This window comes from Micropterus salmoides, unplaced genomic scaffold (assembly GCF_014851395.1).
Source record: "Micropterus salmoides isolate LMB-PRFRI ecotype aquatic unplaced genomic scaffold, ASM1485139v1 Ms_hic_scaffold_18, whole genome shotgun sequence".
In the NCBI taxonomy this organism is placed as follows: Eukaryota; Metazoa; Chordata; class Actinopteri; order Centrarchiformes; family Centrarchidae; genus Micropterus; species Micropterus salmoides.
This window is the reverse complement of record NW_024040928.1, coordinates 28484514-28495649: the sequence shown is the minus strand read 5'-3', so window position 1 is coordinate 28495649 and position 11136 is coordinate 28484514. Positions and strand designations below refer to the sequence as shown.

The 11136-nt window shown below is 40.6% G+C and overlaps 1 long non-coding RNA gene across 1 annotated transcript; it reads left to right on the top strand.

The window, feature by feature from the left end:
• Window positions 1-8155: 8155 nt before the first annotated feature.
• On the top strand, window positions 8156-10903 carry LOC119909600. Its single transcript, XR_005445489.1, has 2 exons — window positions 8156-8288; window positions 10425-10903. It is a non-coding gene; the product is annotated as an uncharacterized LOC119909600 (long non-coding RNA).
• Window positions 10904-11136: the final 233 nt, after the last annotated feature.

Sequence of the window (11136 nt, the reverse complement as noted above, 5' to 3'; positions counted from 1 at the left end):
CAAGTTCAGTAGCCTCTGATTTTAAACTTCCTTGGAGAACTATGACCTGGACACTTGAATCGGTCTCTGTCCTTCTATCCAGTTAATTTCAGCTTCCACCTGGTGTAGCTCTCTGGAATGAAACCCAGCAGGGCTCCAGTGCTGCAGAACATTTTTAACAGGCTCTTCTGTGCTTTATGTAAGGACTGACATGTTATGTAACAGCGCGGCAGTCCCTGAGTGAAAATGACCATATTTATAATGCAGACATGCTGCCAGCGAATACCTCTTGAGCTGTGAAGGCATTCCTGTACAGCAGAATCGGTCTATCAGTGTATCAGGCTCGCGGTATCATGTCACACACTGCTCTTTGTATCTACACTCTTTAATTATGCAGCACTGTTCTTTTGCAAGTTTAAACAGCTGCTACGGCTGTTGGAGACACTCAAGAGAAAATCCAATAAAGCCACAGCTGTCGAAGCAGGCGAGGTTCAGACTCTGAGCCCTTTGGCCTGCTGGAGCAGCATCGATAGCGGCTGCGCTTTAGGCAGGGAACTTTTAATATCGAGAGAGATGCATTATATTCACCTTAATCCACATATGACCTTCTCATGCCAGAGCTGGAACATGCCGGTCATTGAGTAGACTGACGGAGGACATTTAGTGGGAACTCGCACCCTGCGTGATGTGAAATTACATCACAAGTGGTGAATAATTCAGATGACACGACAACATAATGGCTCTACTTGCTGATTCCCAGATGATAAATCTGGTAGATTTTAATGTGTTAGATTGGTAGCAAACTGAAATTTACTTAATTTGTGGTCCATTTTTGTAGGTCAGAGAAGGTTTGACTTCTCATCAAGTTGGATACACTTAGTCATTCAGTCAAAAACTAATTTGTAAAGTTACTTGATTCCCCACTCAATTAACATTCAGTCACTCTTAGCTTTGGATTTGAATGTAATTAAAACCCTTTCGTCCCCTGTAGCACTGTAGCCTGCACTGTAGTCAGCACCTTTTAATATCCTATTAACTACTGCCCGGTCTTTCATGAAATTAAGTAACTACATTCATGCTCCCCAAAGGTTTTGGGGACCCTCTGACCATCATCAACAGTTCAAAATCTCCCCTTAACTGGAACTTTGGATAATCACTGCAGAAGAATAACTTTCCTCTACTACCAATTATACAGTATATTCCAAGATGCACTTATTCATCTTCCCCAGAGGATGAATCATTCTCATTCGGATGCTCTATGAGCTTCCTTCTAGGGGGTGAATCATAATGATTTTGATGATCCTTGATGTGTGCCGACCACCAGGCCAAAAATTCTACTTGTACACAGGAAAATGTAAAGGGAAATTTACTGAGCTCAGAATACTCCCCAGATGATGAGCCTGATCAGAAATTTCGCAGTAACTCTAAAAGTAATGGATGCATTTTTGTGAAATTTGCTGTGAATATTCATGGTTCCCAGAAGATAAATCACAGGTGATTCCCCAGAACTCTCCTTTAGTGCCACCTTTAGGTCAAAACTTTCCACTTTTACACAGTAAGTAGGTTTAACTTCATGCAGCACTTTGCAGCTCTGACTTAATGTGATGCATGGATTTAACATAAGGCATGCTGGTTAGAAATTTTGTCCAACTTTCGCTGGTACTGCAAAACATCACCGTGTCGCATGATATTAAACTCTCGCGGGAGCAAGCCGGCTGCAGTTTTCTGAGTCCGATGACCACAGTAGCTTTTTTTTGGCTTTTCTCCAAGTCGGAACCACCTTTCGCCTTCAAAGGCAAATAGTGGATCTCGCAACATCTCGTTGTAAGTTTAAGCTTTGTTCTTGTTCTGTTAGTTTATTTTTATCTTGTCCGTTCTGTTCTGTTTTTGGTTTCATGGTCTGTTTCACCTTCCTGTTTCACCCTGCACTGTTTCACTGTGTTTCTGCTGTGCCTAATTAGTTCCTCATGTCGTTCACCTGTGCACTCCCTCCCTGCTCGTTTTCCTGTGTATTTAAGCCCTTAGTCCTGTTCTGTCTTTGTTGCATCCTCATCGTCTTACGCTGAATGTTCTGCTTTGTTCCCTGGTTTTGGTTCTGTGATTTGGATTGTTTCTGCCCCGTTTGGATTTACCTTTGTTTGGACTGTTGGATTACTTCTTTTGGATCATCTGCCTTGTTTGGACTATATTTTGTTGATGGTATGTTACTTTTGTTTGGACTTGTTTAGTTTAAATATACCCCTTGCCTACGTCTGCATTTGGGTTCCCTACTCAGTTTCCTGACACGACACTCAGCTTTACCGTGAAAGCGGGATTTAGAATCTATGTCCGACTTGACTGCATTGTTTTTATACCCCACCCCTGCAGATGCCTGCAGCTCACCTTGGACTAGCAAGTCAGCGAGAGTTAGTTGCAGTCATCTCGAACGCAACCAATATCAAAAGTCCACTAGAGCCACCCTCAAGACAAATGTTGAACTGTGTACACCAGATAACTAACTAATGGTACAATTTCAATGATATCACCTAACACTCAGTTACCAGAGGATGAATCCTAAAGGTTTTGGTGACCTCGTGATTCTGATCTAGAGCCAATACCGGGCTGAAGTTTCCCACTTGCACACAGGAAATGTCAAAAAGTTTTTCATGAAATTTTACTGAGCTTTTTTACCATTTCGGACACTTCATGACCTTTTGTCAAGCACCACCCACAGTACGAATAATCCCCTTCTGTACACAAGATAAATTTATATAGGATTTAATTAAATTAAGTGTTGCCAATTATGGTGACAGTTGATGTTTTTTTTGTTTTTTTTTCTTTCTTCACAACCAGTATCATATGGTACCTGGATTTATGATTTAAAATATTCATTGGAGATAGATAAGATATTTTTCATAGCATGTTTGCTTTATTTTTCTATTGAAGAGATAAAACATTCTTTTGTTAATGCAGAAGTATTTGGCAAGCACAGCTTACCTAAATTAGAGTTGTTTTGCTAAATTTAATGCAGTATACACGCTTTCTCGTATTTCTCGCGCCACAGGTGTGTTATGAGGCAACAGCATTGAGGACTTAAATGCAGAAACTGAGGCAGAACAGGTCATAGTAAAAGGACTCAATCAGTGTTCCAATTAACAGGCTTACAGCCGGGCAGAAAAAGTCAGTCCCAACAAGTAAACAAATCCAGACGGGCCAGGACAGACAGGTAGGCAGATCACATGCACAGGCAGCAAGTCAAAACACAGGTAACAGATGGCTGGAACACAAGGGCACAACATTAACTGGCAAAAGGAAAGGGGCTGGTTATACACGCTGCAGGACTGATGAGATAAGAGAGGCAGGTGTATTGGCAGGCACAAGTGATTTGGGCATGGGGGTAAGTGGATGTGGGAAAGTCAGAGGGCATCTGGTGAACAGGTGGAGAATGGCAGGTCTGGTCTGCATGGGCCTGGGGGAAGTGAGAAGTTCAGGTTCGGGAAACTTTATTTGTACATTTTAGATAAATTCGTGTTTGCACAGTAGAAAGTGTAAACAGTAGATAAAAGAGTGGCTGTAGACAGAGGGGCAGAAAGAGTTAAATGAACACAACTAAAAATAATACTAAATTAAAACCCTGCTACTGCTGAATGACCGAAGCTAAGCAGGTTTGGGTTCGGCCAGTACCTGAATGGGAGACCTCCTGGGAAAACTAAGTTGCTGTTGGTGGTCCAGTAGGGGGCAGTCTTCCCTCTGGTCCTAATAATAAGATGCCCGGGACGCTGCACTGTAGCAGCTGCCGTCCTTCGGATGAGGCATTAAACTGAGGTCCTGACTCATATGTTTAGATAAACCTGTCTCTCTTTCAGGATAAAGAAGTAGAGAAATAGGACGAGGAGGGAAGGATGACACCGTTCTTCCCATCCTAAAGATAGAGGTCTGTCCCACTTTGTCTCAAATACAAGAAAGACTGGACGAGAAAACAGTACAGATGACTCCTACCCTGGTGCCCGTGTTGACCATTATTAAGAATCAAATCATTGTTAATGTTAACTCAAGTAGCTCTGCATGAATCAGTGTGGAACTTCTCTGAAATGGTGAAAAAGCATGTGACACTGAATATTAACGAAGGCAGCACAACACTTGTTTTGTGACTTCTTTTTGTGAATCCATCCTGGGATCATTTTTTTACTTTGAATTATCCTTTCTGACAAATATTCCTTTTCACATGAAACCCAAAGTGTTCTGTTAGTTTGATCTCAATCACCATAATAATGCTTTTATTGAAGAATAATTTTCATGTCCATCTTTGGCTCAGTGCTGTTGTGTTGCTGCACTGCACTTGATGCATTTTCTACTTTTGCAAGCCTTTTGTTAAAGCCCGTTCCCTGTTGCAGATAATGTCTTATTACATTTCCTTCTCACAGCTTGACTTATAATTACTGTGGGCATACATTGACCTAAATCGTAGCCCCCTCATGAGCAGGACACAGCCCAGGGATATTGATCCTTGCTCAGTAATTCTTTGGCCTTTGAATTATGACTATTCCCGTGGCTGGAGAGGCTGATTAGTTGTAGTGTGTGTCTGCTCACTGAGCTGGATATATTCTCAGAAACCGAGCACAGAGATCCAGGAAAGAGAAACAAATCTGTACTGTAATGTAAAAAGTCAAGCATAATGCTGTTTAGTTCTGGAGCTAAAAATGTAAATACTGTCCTGTCGGTGGGGACAGAGGAAATGTCATGGGATCCGTAAGATAGAAAAAGATTTCATCCTGCAATTTGGTTAATAGATTTGGAAATTTCTTGTGCATGTCTGGAAACTTAACTTGAAGGTGGAACTGGAGGAAATATCAGTGTGTCATCAAGATTATTAGTGAGTGTTCTCTTGGGTAAAAGTCAGCACGTTGGCTTTGTAATTGTGAGCATGTTAAAGATACTCGTTCTCCCTCCCAAGTCGTCACATTTGGGCTCATGGTTAAGACCCCTAGGCGTCAGATTGTAACACAATGGGAGCCTTTAGCGTCATAGCTCAACCAATGGAGGACGCCCTTTAACATTAATGATAGTGAGTGTGGGATTTAAATAACAGAAAAGTCTGCGTAAGGAGGTGGATGGTGTGGACAGGTGGGTCTCGTCACATACTGACGCTTGGTCAAAGCTCTTTGGCGTGGCTTTTTAAAGCCCTGGGTACCCCTTTACCGTCATTTTTAGATGTTTAAGGCTCCGCAGTCAAGTTAGCAATGCTTAGCAACAACAAATACGCAACATCCAGTAAAGTTAGACTTTCAAAATAAAACACTAGCGTTTCAAAATATCGCCATTTTGAAACGGCACCTTATTAAAGTCGTGAAACGTTTAGACACAAACTACTTGGTTAAGGTTAGGAGAAGATCATGGTTTGGGTTAAAATAACTACGTAGGTCAGTTAACACGTAGGTTAACTTACAACACTTAAGTAACTTGCGCAATTTACGTAACTTGCACAAAAATATTTAACTTTGACTTTTTGTTTCACGCGGGACATGAACCCGGTCTCCTCGTTCAAAGTGAGGGATCTGGCCCTCCTTCCACCTCCTCACTCAGTCTGTTCTGTTAAATATCATATACCTGCCTTTACAATAAAAAAACGACGCTACAGGGCTTCCCCCACTACGTTGAATTATGACGCTATCGGGATTTCCATTGCGTTACAAACTGACGCCGATGGGTCTTGACCATGCGTCCATATGTGACGAGTCGGGAAGTGACAACGGGTTATTCAATCGGGAGATAGGAGATAAGCGGTATTTGTTTACTGAAAGGTCAACACTGATTTTCTAAACTTAGTTACGTGACATATGTAAGTAATGTAACTGAATTCCTAAGCCTAATCAAGTAGTTTTGATGCCTAAGTCTGACCAAATTGTGACGTTTCACCACGTTGACCAATAGTTTTATTTTGAAAGTCTAACCGGACGTCGGATAGTTGTTATAGCTAACTTGACCGCAGAGCCCTACATGTCCAAAAACGACGCTAAAGGGTACACAAGGTTAAAACGTTACGCCAAGGGATCTTGGCTAAACTTCTATATGTGAAAAGTTGGGAGTGAGAATGTGTTCGTTAACAGGGTCAGTATACTTCAACTCAATTGGATGGTGGAATGGTTCGTCAGCTACTAAAGTCTAAGTTAATCAATAGGTCAGCGTGGTCAAGCCTTTCCATTTTTTGTGATGGAAACAGAAGTCTAATAATTTAGAAATTCTTCTTTCAGGAGACATTAGAAAAGCAAACTGACCTTTTGTTTTTGTAGCCTTGAATGTTCCAACAAGTTACAGGTCATTAGTGTTGTAGTACTCGAGACCGGTCTTGGTCTTAAAACCGGTCTTAAGACCACTTTTTGATGGTCTTGGTCTCATCTCGGACTCGACTGCCTTTGTACTCAGTCTTGTCTCAGTCTCAGACATTGAGGACTCGGGATTTTATTTCAAGACCACTCAAGAACATAACTTTGGGAATATCAATAAATTGCTTTTGCATTGTCTGATTTGTTAACATCCAATGCAACCAGTAACCCTAATTAATGACTGTCACCCCTCCCTGCGATGCTTACGTTGATTTCAGCTCTTAGTGTTTGTATGTGGGTGTTTTAATGGGAATGTGGATCTGTCAGATCACTTTGAGAAGTACCTATGATGTCGTTCCACATTTTATTGTGTGCCATGCAATAAAGGGAACTGGTCTTGGTCTTGACTCGGTCTCGCCGTCCCTCGGTCTTGGTCCCGACTGCTCTCAGCCCCTAAAAGTCTTGGTCTCGATAAACTCTGGTCTTGGTCTTGACTTGGTCTCGGTTTGGGCGGTCTTGACTACAACACTACAGGTCATACCTAAACAACAAAATAGGTCGATTATCAGTCGTCCCAAAACGACATATGACCGCTGGAAAGTACGAATGTTAAGGAAATATTGTGAGCCAGGTTCAGGTGTGAAGAATAGAATGGTTTATCGAGCCCGGCCGAGGAGATGCAGCCAGCATACGACCTGTGAACACAAATGCCAACACCAAATCTGAAGGAGATATTTTGGTCCCTTTTACGTTTCTGTCTTCCCCCTGGTGCCTGTAGGTCATCTTTAGCTGGCCTTAACCTAGAACAATATCTACCTGCTATTTAGACTCCAATGCTACGTCATATTGGAATCTACGACTCTCCATGAGTTGAACTCTAATCTGCGGAGCCAGTAAGTTCTTGTAAACGTTCTTGTAAGACTCAACCATGTCAGATTCCAAGAGAACACTGATATCTGCTAGCCTGAGCTACTGTCTCTACCTGATCGGTCTAACTGTCGTCTCCCCAACAAGCTCAGTTACATGAGAGAGATAACTAGAGCTGGAAGGTCAGTGAACACTTGTGGGGTCGGCTAATGACTCCAATCTAGACCTGTTTTACCTTTTCCTGTTACTTTAATATCTGTAACAACGATGATGATGATGTATATGAGCGCTCCCCAAAACGACATGTACGAGCGTTGGCCAGTGACAGGTGTACTGGACTGAAGTCACATGACGTTTAACCCCTTAATGCTGATTGTCTCAAATTCTTATCACACCTCTTCCTTTCAGGCCGCAGCTGAGATTGCGTTTGTTTTCCCCAAATGCCTGTTTGTGCATTTTCAATACGTACCCGGGAACCTTTTGCAAGCACTGGTTTCTCGTTAATGCCTGTTGTCGCTAATTTGCATCATACCTACGTCATACCTGAATTTATATATTTTATATGTTCTAGAGACAAATTAACAATTTCCACTTAATTTAATATTAACCTTAAAGCAAATGAAAACAGAAATAAGTTTATAAATAAATGTTTGTAAATACATTCAGGCATCAAGGGGTTAACCTGTTGTAAAAATGGGTTGTAGTTTGGTTAGGTTTAGGAAAAGATTGTAGTTTGGGTTAAAATAAGTATGTGTCATCTCCGAAATGTTATTTAACTGACAACATGCCCCCTTGGCACTGTCGCCTCGCAGCAAGAAGGTTGTGGGTTCGAACCCCGGTTGCCCCGGCCTTTCTGTGTGGAGTTCGCATGTTCTCCCCGTGTCTGCGTGGTTTCTCTCCAGGTGCTCCGGCTTCCTCCCACCAACCAAAGACATGCAGGCTAGGTTGATTGGTGTCTAAAATTGTCCTTAGGTGTGACTGGTTGTTTGTCTATGTGTGGCCCTGCGATGGACTGGCGACCTGTCCAGGGTGGACCCCGCCTTTCGCCCGATGTCAGCTGGGATTGGCTCCAGCCCCCCCTGTACGCAGGATTAGCGGCTGACGATGGATGGATGTCCCCTTGGACTTCCTTTTCATACGGTACTTGAACTTACGTCACTTGTGTAACTTGTGCAATTTTACTTTACTTATTCATCCACCCCACTGTGTCCTTTTTGTCGCTCATTATACTACGTCACCTGACTTTCTCTACCATTAGAGGTCACAACCTGACTTAAATATGGGTTGTTATCAGCTATATAATGATTAACCTACACGGCTGTTTTTCTGGTGAGGTTTCACACTGTGCATTTTTTCCTCCCTGCAGAGGCCTCATTAAATTACCCTGACACTATCATTTTGTACTCTGTCTTATTACTTTTACATTTGTAATTTCATTTTTTTGCAATTAATGATAATGAGGGGACAGCCGCAGAGAGAAGCTAAGGGCTTGCTTTAGACTGAAATTGAGAGCTTTAATGATTTTTCATCCAGGTGAAACACGATATAAAAAAAAAAAAAAAAAAAAAATAGCCTCTACAAATCTTTCTCTCTTAAACTGTGTGCTGAGAAATTAAATCCTGAGTTATTCGTATTCTTCCCCTAGCTCTTCATTTCTTGCTTTTTTTTAATTTTTAAGATATTTCCACAAAAGCATGGACGGTGATAATCAGGCTTGTAACAAGGTGACAGCTGCTTGTAAAATCTCTTCAGCTTATATGAAACAGCCAGCAGCTCCACGTGAAGTTCAGCTTCACAATGCAAGAAATAATGCAGTAGTCTCTCTTTATACCACAGTATTCACAGTGAGCAGGTTGTCTGCTGGGCTTTAAAAGGTTTAGGAACTGTATCCAAATGAAATCCTTTTAAAAGCCTTAAATGCTGAAAGAACAGGGTTTTTTTTACCACATAATGAAAGGTTGGGATTTTCTATTTTTAAGTGAATTGTGGAAGAAAGTAAATGCTCCACATTCTAATATCGACTCAAAGAAATAAAAAAAATAAGGCCATTTACTGTGTTGTATTTCTTTTTGTTTCCCCTTCTCTTCTATTTCTACAGCCATTTATCACAATTAGAATATGTGAAATGGTATCAAACTCGACTCTACTTTATTATATAATAAAATAATTATTATTATTTTATTATAATAATAATTATTTTAATAATTAATCATTATTATTATTATAGTATTTTTTTGTACTGGAGGCATAGAAGAAGGCTGTCTGGTCTGGAAAAGTCTTCACATTTTTCAAATCTTAGCTTTTATTTATCTTTGAGTTAAACACTGTGACTAATATACAAGGGTGTCACTTTGTGCTGAAAGGTGGTGGGGACAAAGGGGCGCAGATTAGGGGTGTGAAGAGACACTTAGCTCACGAGACATAACGATACGCAATATAAATCCTCGACGAGACAAAAAGATGCTTAAACAGTGTTTTAAAGATATATGAAATATATGAGCGGGGGGTCTGGGGGAGGAGAAATTTTTTATCTTCGAATACTTCATTTCCTGCATTCTGGTGAAAGTTTCTGCTCCAGTTTATGGTGGAAATGTTTTTATTTATGTAAAAGCACGTCACATTTCAAAATATATAAATATAGCTGAATATAATGGAGGGAGAGAACGGAAAACCAAAAAGAAACCGTGTAAAGAAGTTGTTAAAGTTGCAGACTGGTGCCGCAAGTTTATTTTATAATCCTTTTTTTGGACAATGCACATTTGTTTCTTCTATATTTTGATTACATTGCATGTTTTCTTAATGTGCAAATGAACCCTTCTAAATGCATTTTCATTTGGTATTTAACTGAAAGCTACATTTCAGAACGTTTTTTTAACAAATTATGCTATAAAAAAGTGATGGGGACAAAATCAGCCATTTCAAAAAGTGGTGGGGACATGTCCCCAGCGTCCCCAGTGTAAATGACACCTATGCTAATAAATATATATATATATATATATATATATATATATATATATATATATATATATATATATATATATATATATATATATATATATATATAATAAGTTAAATGTAAAATGCAAATGTGTCAAATATAAAAACTTGCATGAGGTATGAACTGAGACAATACCTGACCTGAATAAGCCAAGGCACAACCCGGTAATTAGCTTTAGCAACGACAAAGAGACTTTTGGGGAAATACATTCATTAACCATTTGTTTTCTTTCCAAGAGTGATGTTCAGATGGATAACAAACTCGTCTTTGTTTTACAGAAACAGATTTGAGAAGCACGACTTCCTGACGGAGAGTCCGATGAGCCACACTCATGTCTGTACAGTAAATATGAAGCTGCTGTGAGCGGCTAGTTAGTTTAAGAAGCGCCGCCAAGGGGTCTTGGCCATGTGACGAGTTGGGAACATCAACAGAAAATCGTTTGATAGGTAAAGTGAATGTATGTTGTATGTAAAAACCCACCAACATTAAAACACAGATCTCTGTTCCTCCAGTCTAACCAGGCTGAAATCAGTCTTGTCACAAGCTCTCAGAAACCTTTTGACTTCCTGAAATCAAACAGAATGGAGGATTCCCTCCCTCCTCTCAGCCTCCTCTCATCCTGCAGCACAGAGACGAGGCGTTATTCAAACACGGCGGTCATGCCAGAGAAGGAAAACAGCACATTTGTCCTCTCTGTGTTTATCTGTTTGTGTTTGTGAAGGCTTTCTCTCCTGAGAATAAACGCACTCTATCTCTATATCCTGATGTGGAGTCAGTGGGTTTAATTTTCCGGTTAATTATGTAATCCCCCCCCCCCGAGGAGTGAAGTTCATCACATCCTCAATTAAACCTTCAGTAAAAAGACAACAGTCAACGTTATAATCTGAAAAGACACATTTCACTCTGTACTGTCTGCATTGTCTCTACACGCAGACTCCCTTCTGTCATTACTTCTGAATAAACACTTGTTTTCCTGAAGAATTTAAATTT